Source organism: Talpa occidentalis, unplaced genomic scaffold (assembly GCF_014898055.3).
Source record: "Talpa occidentalis isolate TD23 unplaced genomic scaffold, MPIMG_talOcc4v2.1, whole genome shotgun sequence".
Classification (NCBI taxonomy): Eukaryota; Metazoa; Chordata; class Mammalia; order Eulipotyphla; family Talpidae; genus Talpa; species Talpa occidentalis.
In genome coordinates, this window is record NW_026555331.1 from 75,044,539 (window position 1) to 75,055,454 (window position 10,916).

The 10,916-nt window shown below is 38.6% G+C and overlaps 1 long non-coding RNA gene across 1 annotated transcript; it reads left to right on the forward strand.

Moving 5' to 3' along the window:
* The first annotated feature begins 810 nt into the window (after positions 1-810).
* Positions 811-7,691, forward strand: LOC129145234 (uncharacterized). The gene is made up of 3 exons (XR_008550474.1): positions 811-1,026; positions 1,167-1,327; positions 7,581-7,691. It is a non-coding gene; the product is annotated as an uncharacterized LOC129145234 (long non-coding RNA).
* Positions 7,692-10,916: the final 3,225 nt, after the last annotated feature.

Consider the following 10,916-nt stretch of genomic DNA (forward strand, 5'->3'; position numbering starts at 1 on the left):
AGAATACATGTCTATTCTGATTAATGAACTTTGCATAGAAAGTAGAATTATATACCGCCAAGATCCAGACAAAAACTCGTCCTAAGTTGCATATGTTCACAGAACTAGTAGTTAGAGTCGTCCTGCCCTAAGTCATTGGGAAGTGGGTAAATGTTTTCAAAATGTTTATTGGTGCAAAATGTTACTTTAACTTTGAAAAAAGTTTTAGACCCAAATAAAACTTTTAGCACTTAAACAATAAGTTGAAAAGGGAATTTCCTTCTTCTTTAGTCAACTAGGAGGTGGGACAACCACCTTGCCTTTTCCAGAATGATCTGATTTATTTTTATTTTAGAAATCAGGTGATATTTTATATTAATGTGCTAATGTATTTATTTTTCAAATGCTGAGCAAGAGAAAAAGAAGGTTCCTAACTGCAGTGGTCTTAGGCTTATCTGACTTGTCTCTTGTGGATGTTCTTAATGAGACCTGTCAGACCCGCCCTTATCTCAAAAGCTGTCAAAGGATAAAATTGCTTTCTCAGGAGACAAGCTTATATCACATCCCCCCACCATTCCCCAAAAATGTGCTCTGAGTTCATTTTTGAGAACTAGAAAGAGAAATCAGGTACTGCTTCATACACTCCTGATTTTGGTTCTGAAATGATGAAATGAATGAGGATGAAGGGGCTTCTGACACATCTCTCAGTCATGGGCACTGACCTGTCATACATCTGTCGAAGTCACAATCAACCCAGGAACTTAATATCTTTGAGGTAATAGAGAACTACTCTTTTAGGTGGACTTAAAGAAATGAATTAAGGCTTGTCAGTCTGATTTTAAACAGACAACTCCAGTTTAACCTTCTTGCTGGAAGATAGATGGAGATCCAACATCATAAGTTCAGGAAGGAGTATTCATTGGTTATAAGAGCTGATAAGATAGAAGAAATGATAAAAGATCTCCAGGGGACATCAACGGATTGGCCTGCTCTTTGAAATTCTCTCCTGTGAATGATCTCGAGACTCATCCAAAGCTGAGATGCTTGGTACAGTCCCTACCTTTTCCACTCTTCTCTCCTCCATAGCCACAGGTCTTGACAGCTGCTCTAGTAACATCTTCACCACAACTGCTGTTATTTAGATGTTTGTACTAATATAGACTTTATTTTTTTTGTATTTTCCCCAGTGGATATGAAAAATTTTAATTATGCTTGAGCAAACTGTCAAAATGGAATTGCTGTTGGGAGGAAATGACTTCTGTTAGAAATACAGGTGCCACACAGAGACTATTCTCTAGCGCTGCTGATCATCCAGTCTTGCCAAACAGAACCAGGAACCCAGGATCAGGTAGGAGTCACTCAACTGAAGTACTGATATACCATAATATCTAGGGGAATTATTTAATTCATGGTTTTAGGAAAAAAGTATATATAATTTAGTTGTTTGGAACACACTATAGAAATATAATAATTATTATTATTTTATGAAGAGGAGGCTCATAAATATCACACATTATAAAAACGGATACTCCTCATAAAGAAAATCCTGATACACTTAAGAAATTAAGAGAGACTTAACTCCTCCACTCCTCTTAAAAATTATTAAATGAAAAATTCTGAGAGATCAAAAAGTCATCAGCTGTAACAAGGAAGGAAGTGAACAACTAAGGCATTTGAAAAGTTCCATAAAATGAGCATTAAAAAGTGACAGTTGGGCACGGACAATATCCTGTGGGAGATTCATTCCATTTTAGGTCACCTCTGAGGCCTGGAGTTACTTCTGGAAAGGATGTGATCCTTGGTCAACCAATAACTCTGGAGTCCTCTGGGATTTACACAACTCAAAGCAGCTCTCTTGTCCATTAGTTTTTTAGAAAATGAGACAGTAACCCAGACACAGTGACACCCAAACCTACATGCTTGCCATCTCTGGGCCCATTATTCCATGCTGGTCCTATTCTCTGAGGCCTTTCCCTCTGCACACTGTACTTTGGAGGGATTGTCATGCAAATATGGTGCTCAAAGTCTTAATGAGGTTGTAGTCTCCAGGAAATAAGGAGACCCATACCCCCTTCATTTCAGCCTCTGTAGCCACCAGACAAAGAACTATTGTTTTTTAAACAGTCAACCAATAAAAAATGTTAATTAGGCAACAACTATTGGTCAAGCCAAGTGGCAGATACTAAAGGACATGCACCATATTGGAAAGGGCTCTTGCTTTTCACAGTTTTGCAATCAAGATGAAGAAACCAAATTTATAATGTGTGACTTTAATGCAGTGTGACTTAATTTTTAGAACAAACATGCCAGAATTTTTATAAGGCTAATTTCCCTTCATGTGTTCCTCTATTAAAGTATTATCATTTCCAATCATGTCATGTTTATTATTATAGTCATACAGTTTTGCTCTGTAACATCTTGTGATGCTCATGTTGGATAGCAGAGATGTCAAAAGGAAGTGGCTTTTCTTAACCACCACATAACCTGAGGTCATTCTCTTTGATCACTGGACAGTTATATATTTTTTTGGACAGTGATGTAATATTTTTATGGAATGTGCCAAGAGCTTGAAGATGCAGTTAGAGAAAATGTTGACAGGGTTGAACCAGCGGCAAGACATAGAGGCTAATTTATTTCACCATTATCGGGTGCTGTGATATGAGTTTGTATAGAGTAGGGGTGTTAAGCTTCAAAAGGCATAATTCATGATAGTTCATTCTTTACAGATGAGAGATATTTCTAGAGATAAAAAGTGCTAAGCGGCTACAGTGAGCCAAGTAATTTATATGTGTTTTAACCTTACACAGCTCCAATAAGGAAAATTTTCCTTCCTTCACTTGACAGATGAGGAAACTATGGCTCAGTGAGGTTAGATAACTTGTGTGTATCATACAACTAGAAGTCAAGGCAGGTTTGAATGCTGGTCAGCTGGATCTCCACCTAGGAAGGTATGTTCAGTTGCATGGGTTATAATTAATGGAGGCCAAAAGCCCTGCCAGGATTTTGTTTCCAGGAAAACCAAGATGGACACCTGTCAGAGACAGAGTTGGGACTCCTTTCAAGCTGCCTAAATGTATGCTCTCCCACTACCCAGATGTAGAGGTTCAAAGAACGTTATCTTTGAGAGTAACACCAAATCTGTCCTATCAACATGGATTCAAACACCCAAATCTATTTCTTGGTATGAGAGATAGAAAGCAAGAGAAAGTGTGAGAGATGCCCTAATAAATGAATGGCTCAGTGCAAATTCCATTTCTTAGAAAGAATCTTAAGAAGTTCTTTCTTTTGTCTGCATTGTCATCAACTCTCCACCTGCTGTGCTCGCTTTCTTTCCACTACCCCTTCCCTTCAATATGCATCAAAACTTCTTTCTCCTCTTTTGTTAAGTTTAGCAAGAAAGATCTTTGGAGCAGAAGGAATGGGCACCTTTAGCAAGCTCAGATATCAAATAATTTTTCACCTCCCTGTAATTGAAATCACAGGATCAGGATTTTCTTCGCTCTGACCGGCTCTTCTCTTGTTCTCCCAGATCACAGATGGAGTGGGGCGAGGGTGCTATTGACTCCCCACGGCTTGTCATCTGACAGATGGACACACCAGCCAGGAAGGGGTCTGACTCTTAGATGAATTCTTTTATCCTCAAAGGGGCTTCCTGCAAAGGAAACCATTAGTGTTTTGCTATTGGGTTTCTACTCCCCATGGTGTCTAAGAAACCATTCATTTAATTTTGTGACATTTTGAGTGGATTTGGAAAGCTAAGCCTATTTGAAAAGGCCTGTTCCTGTCTAGGAGGACAGAGGGAATGCAAATAAAATCCAAATGGTCGAATTATGGTCAGGCAGGCTGAGCATAGACTTGCCGGACCTTGGGGCTATTTCTACTTCTCTCTTTAGCCTCACTCAGGGGTCATTTTCCTAATATTTGGTGATGTGGTAGCCAGCTTTTTCCCTGTCATGGCCAGAAAGTGACTGCAGAACATGAGCAAAATTGACTTGAAGTTCAACAGAAGAGACAGCTTAAGAAAAGGCAAGGTTTTTTTTTTTTTTGTGGGACCCTCACTGGTGGCTGGGGAACGAACCAGTGCTGTAGTGGCTGCGGACAACCTCGCAGCCCAGTGCTCAACCACTGTGCCACCAGGGAGGCCCAAGAAAAGGAAGGTTTTAAAGGGATTGATTCTGTACACAGTGCTTCCTAATCCTTCTGTAGTGGATGAAGCTGAAGACTGTATCAAGGTGGTGAGCATGTGCTCCAGGGTCTGGCAAACCTGGGTAGGAGGGCCAGCTCTGTCACATGCTGACTGTGTCACATGAATAGGGACATAGTAAAAAATGCTGTAAAAAAAAAAAAAAAACTAGGGTTTCATACTCTACATGGATGTTCTGAGACCAGAGATGAGATAATATATGGAAAATATTTAACATAGTACTGGCATATAGAAAAATCATAGCAGATGTTAAGTGTCAACAATACTTTGTTCAAAGTTGCTTTTCCTTTCTGTTCACTATCCACAGTGATTTGGTGCATATACTATTTTTTTTTTTTTTTTTGAAACCAGACTGACACTATCCTATGAATGTATCATGCAAGCACATATGTGATTTTAAGTTCTCTAAGGGTTAAAAAGTGAAAATAAACAGATAAAATTAATTTTATTATATACTTAAGCCCCCCCCATAAAAAAACATTTCAACGTATAATTAAAATAAAAACTATTAATATGAATTTTTACATTCTTTTTCTTTTCATCTTAAGTCTTTGGAATCTGTGTACTTACACATGCAGATCATCTCAATTCAGACACACCCCATTTCAAGTATCTAGTAGCCACATTGAGCTAGTGGTTACCCCATTGGATGGCACTTCCCTAGGCTCTGTAACTTATAGCACAGTGTCTTTATAACCCTTGCCAATTGGTGGGAAATGCTCTAAACCACTAAAGGCAATTATTTGACTATTTCTTTTTTAAAATTAAAATTTTAGTAGTCCCTTTGAGTCACTGTCAATGACTCACTGTTGATGTTGGTAATTTTCTAGATATGAATCTATTTCATTGAGATCTTAAAATTAACTACTAAATGTTTAACATATTATTCTTTTTGGATCTAAAAGTCTCCTATGCTTGTGGTTGTATTCTATTTTCTATTCCTGACTTTGTGAGGCTGAGATGTTATACTTGCTTACCCTAATAAGGTATGGAGTTACTGAAGAGAATCTGCACAGATATCTCTTTTGGACAATTCTAATGAATTTGCATTTTAACACAGATGTGGATGTGTCCTTTTTTGTTGAGAACTAGGAGGTCAAAGATGATTCTACTTAGGATAAATCTGGAATGGAAGCAGAGATGAAATTGAAGCCACACAGTCATGAACCAAGGAAGAAAGGAAGTCAAGAATGTAAAAACATAAACTATTTCAAAAAGTGACCCCAATGAAAATAAATATAAAAACATCTGGGGGGATGGGAAGTAGTGGTGCTCAAGATTAAGGAATGACTAGCTATCAAGTAGGTGAGTTAGCACCCATTCTTTTTTTTTTTTTTTTTAAGATTTAATTATTTATTTATACAAGCACTAGGTACAGTCAGAAGTGCGGGAGGGTGAGAGAATTCACCAGAGCCAGAGAGGAGAGCAGAACAGGCAGAGTGACAAAGTACACTGCTGAGGGGAGCAGTGGGCGGCAGGAGAGGTCTGCGCGCCATGTGGGACCCTTGCCCGGCAGCCGTGGATTGAACCAGTGCTGCAGAGGCTGCGGGCTGCTTCGCAACCCAGAGTTCAACTGCTGCGCCACCAGGGAGGCCCAGCACCCATTTTTGACCCTCATTCTCCCAAGTCCCCTACTCATGGGCCCAGGAGCTACTCCCTGATACAAGTTTACATGACAGCTTGTGATTATTTTATTGTTCATGATATATTCATTTCATATTCATTGTATATCATCTTTATCATGCACTAGAACTTAATCTCTCTTAATGGAGGAAGAGTCATGAATGCTTTGTATGTCAGTAAGTACCCCTTGCACCTGTCATAGTTGTTGTCACCTAATATCTTATCAAAAAATGCAAGTATGAATTTCATCTTTGATTCTTTGTTAAAGGAGAGATAACTGAAGTGTGTGCAGAAGTTACCAATATCTATAAAGAAGTTGAAGAAGGGAAGGAGGGGAGAGAGAGAGAGAGAGAGAGAGAGAAAGAGAGAGAGAGAGAGAGAATATAATTATAACAAGATCTTCTACACAGTGAAGTTAAGTGGGAGCAAGACTATTAATTACTGAAGAGAAGAAAGAAAACAAAAATCTACCTTTTGAAGTTGGTTAAAGATTAGTGTATAGATTTGGAGGTGAGAAACAGAAACTTGAGGCTGCCATCTCCCAATAACACTAACTGTCTTAATGAAGTGAAATGGGAACTGATGTCCTGAGGGGCTGAGAGATTAGTAAAGATTCGAGATAGTCACTAGTGCAAATGGGGAGAGAGCAATGAATATATACAGAACAAGTGAAAGGACAAGTGATTGACTTCAGGATTTAATGAGAGAGCATGAGGAGGGTTGTTGCCAGTCTTTTAGCAGCCCAGATGGATGAAAAGTGATTATGGGATTATCCAGGTAAGGTTTCAGATCAGTAGGTTTTGTGGAAGATCAGAGGAGCAATGATGCTAAGGAGTTGGTTAGAGGATTTATGAAACTAGCCCTGAGGTAGGTAGAGGGAAGCAAGTGACCAAAGTCTGTGATCATGGAAGAATCAAGCACTAGAAGGAGGTGGGTCATAGAGGAATAACTTGGAGTTTTCTGTTTATACAGGTTGGGTCCTAGAGTGACCAGTGAAGTAGAGCCCTGTAGCCAATGGAAGTGAGGATGGTTTTCTATGAATGTTATCCTGACCAATGACACCCTGACATGCCTCTACATGGTTATGGTCTAAAGAAACATTCAGATTTTACAACTTGATGAGTTTGGCAGCAAGAAGGGGATGGTTGGTAGATGACAGGAGCAAGGAAGGGTGGGGCTAGATGGAAGGATGAACCCCAAAAGCTGAGATGTTTTATATGATAATGAAGAGCAAATAGCATGGCAGCCATTTTGACAAGTAAGTGATGGCAGATTCTGGCTCTTTGATGAATGCCTAGAAAGTCACTAAGACTTTTGGAGGTACTCTCTGAATCAGAGAGATACTCAGGTGGAGATATACTGTGTTCCTAGCATCCATGCCTTCTTAGTCACTAAAAATCATTCTTCCCTATCTATCATCTCTATTGGTCAGGCAATTATACTGATTTTATAACCCCAGAAAATCTCTATATTTGATTAGGGACTAAGGATCTGAAGGCCCAAGATGTTTAACAGAAATATGGAAAAATTAGTCAGAACTACCTCCTTGAAGTTAATGTTAACAAATGATATGCTAAGGACTTTTCCCACATCATCTCTCCATCTGAGGAATGTTTGTGCAAATAAAAATCAGTTTATTCTCATGGAAGATTTAGGGGATTAATCTCTCATATTTTGTTTAATTATCCCTTGGAATTCAGTATCATAAAATATACCCATGCTATGTAGAAAGTAATATAAGTCAGCATTTCACCTTGTATATCTTTTTTTCAAGGAACATTTGTGAATCAGACATCGTCATCTGTCCCACTTGTTGCCTGTCTGTCTCTCATCAGTGACCCCAGACAACAAACATTGTGTCTAAGGCCTGGGCTGGTGCGTGAGGGTCTGCATTGAAACTGATGTCTGTCTTTCAATGATCTTCTCACTGTTGGGAAACTGAAAGAACTTTGCAAGCCTAGCAAACTTTCAAACTAACCTGAGAATGATAAAAATCTTAAAGGAATAACTGTTTGAAATGTAGGCTAAAATATCTTCAGATTAATCAGATATTCACCAGAGGCCTGCACAACCTGTCAGTCAGTGACTGAGAGGTATGAAAGATTCCATGGTAGCTCTGGAGAAGAGTTGACAGACTTGTTGAACACAATCTGCTTTCTCTGAGGTGCTACTTTTAGGACTACAGGCCAATTATTCCAGGGAGAGTTTGATTCAGCTCACTGTTTAATGAATACAAGACAAAGGAGTCACCCATTGGACCCTGGCACATGAACTGGCTCTCCCATTACCAAGCAAATTTCTTTGGCACTTGGTTAATTTCCTCATCTGGAATATGGAGCTAGTGGTCAAAAACGAATGCTTTCAAACATTGTTTCTATTAGAAAACCTAGGGAATGTCCTAGCACACCTCATGCCTCTTCTCATCTCCTTGGTTTTCAAATTCTTGATATCAGGACTTCAAACTTTGATACCTGTTTTTGGTTACTCATTTGAATACTCACTTTGAATTTTTGGATATTTTCCTATCACTCAGCAATTAACTATTCTCATTCTCTCAATATGATGTCTCAGCCAGTCTACAGATATTATTTTTCCAGTGCAAACTTAGATACCCCATACCAAGATGCTTGAGTCCATGAAGGATCACCAGCTAGGAACTGGACATTGCAGTTATTACACCCAATCCTCACATTGCTATTTATAGATGTACACCTCCAGGATCACACAATGACACCTTCTAGAGCATTGATGGGACAACTTCCAGTCCTTAACTGGATTTCCAAGGCATGAATGGAGAAATATATGATAATCTATTGATAGCTACAGGGGAAAGCGCTGATATCTCAATGCTCATAGCCTTATGTATTGAACTGGAAATGGGTGATTTGGCACCACTTTTCTCAGCATTGCCATCCCTGTATGGTTGTGAAAGCTGTACTACATTATATGCAATAGTATTTTGCAAATAATAGCATGCAAAGATTGTCTCCCAGAGCTATAGGGCATAGCTTGTATGACCACAGGTGGAAGACAATCTATTATTACCCCTAGAACAGATCTTCCCTGAATCTGTTGAGGAAAGAAGCTACAGTTTTATTAGGAAGACACAGCATTGAATAGTTGACTTAGAAATCCTACCTTAAACAGGTCCAGCATGTTGTGATAACATGGTCACATTACTGATACCTGACATTCAGCTATTACTTGGTGAATTGGTTAATTTCCTTTAGGTGGTGTAACTGACATTATCAATGACTTGTCATCCCTAGTCACTGAGTAGATAATTCATTATATGAGTTAGAATATCAAAGGGAAACTCAAGAAACCCCTGGATTGAGAAATTTTTACCCTCATCAGACTATACAAAGTCAAGGACAATGATTTAATGAGTACAGCAAGAAAATTTTACTCACAATGGCTTCCAGCTGAGATCCATCCCTGGGCAGAGTACACAGAAAGCTGACTCTCTGGAACACAAGGTTCGATCTCCTGCTTACATACAAAGCCCTGACAGCACCTTGATTTTACTCCCATTGGGCACATTTTGATCTTCTGATCTCCAGAACCATATAAGAATAAATTTGTGTTGTTTTAAATCACTAAGTGTGTAGTAATTTGTTATACCAATAATAAAATAATAGAGCCTCCACATTCTTATATTCCCTCCTTTCTCAGATGATGACTATAATTATCCAACCAACCAACCAGTTCCTGAGGACTAAAAATTGCTTAAAAGAATAACAAATACCCTATGGCATGTCAAGAAAGAGCATTATTCATAATAAAGTCCCAGCTAGAAGTCCATCTCTTGTCAGCTCTACCTCTCAGAAAACCCTTGACACCAAGTTGGTTTCCATCACCGACCTGCATAGAATTTGATGATGTCCATCATAGGAATGTGTGCACCTGTGGTTTAAAATGAAGACTTCTGAATCAAACAAAATCTAATCTTTTAATGGACAGCTCCCTCCACACAACATCAATTTTCTTCCCTATGGAGGATTCTGTGTCTTGTGGTTGATCTTTCCTTCTCTCTAAGAGTTTGAAGCCTTCATGTGAGGCAAAGAGAAAAAATAAGATTAAATAGGCTCACTTGTCTTTCTGTTAGTAAGCCAATTTTGATAATTTTTATGTGCTACATGATCCTTATTTTTTTTTTGACTTAGATTCTTGCAGTAAAAACTAAATTTTTAAAAATAACTAACAGTATCTATGAAAATTTAGAGTATAAACGTTTTAACCAGATACAACCAATTGAAGCCTTACTTTGTGTCAGATCCTATGCTAGATGGTTTGAATATATAATCTCTTTTAATATTCTCAAAAATCTTATGAAGAAATATTAAATGTTAAATCTCAATTATTTGAAGTAAAATGTGACATAGTGTGCATTACTAGTGGGAGGTATATTCAGAATTGGAGTCCTTTTTTTGGGGGGGGCAAAGCTGCTCATTACACAATATTGTCCACAAGATTGAGAAAATAGTTATTGGTAGTCCCCCAGGAAAATATTCGGTTACTTTCCCAGGCAGAGTGACCTTTGCACTCTGCATTATTCTGAAGATGTCCCAGCGATGGAAATTTTGGTTTGGAACTTCCCAAGGATTCACAGGAGTGCTCTAATGTGGGAAAAAAACACAGGCAGTGATACCCTACAGTGTAGGTTCTGGGGGTGGGGGATGAAATATCATCATTTATCCTAATTCTCCTATAGCCAAACTTTTAGACCAGAGAATTTGATAGTTTTGGCACACTACAGACCACTCACTTGCATATGTCCGTTGAAGCACTCAGAAAAGGCAGTTGTATTTGTACCATATAAGTCCCATTGTCTTGCTCCCAGGAGAAAGTTTTACATTTTGTATTCTACTTTTTTTGGAGATTAACGGTGACATAATAAGGTCTCTTATAAATTCTGAAATTAAAAAGTTATTAATGTTAGGCCTCCCTGGTGGTGCAGGCAGTTGAGTGCAGCACTGTGAAGCTGTCCCCAGCCTCTGCAGTGCGGGTTCGATCCCTGTCCACCGGTGAGATACCGAAAAAAGTTATTAATATTTTCAAAACTATCTGATCAAGGAATCCTATCATGCACAATACATCTATATCTATT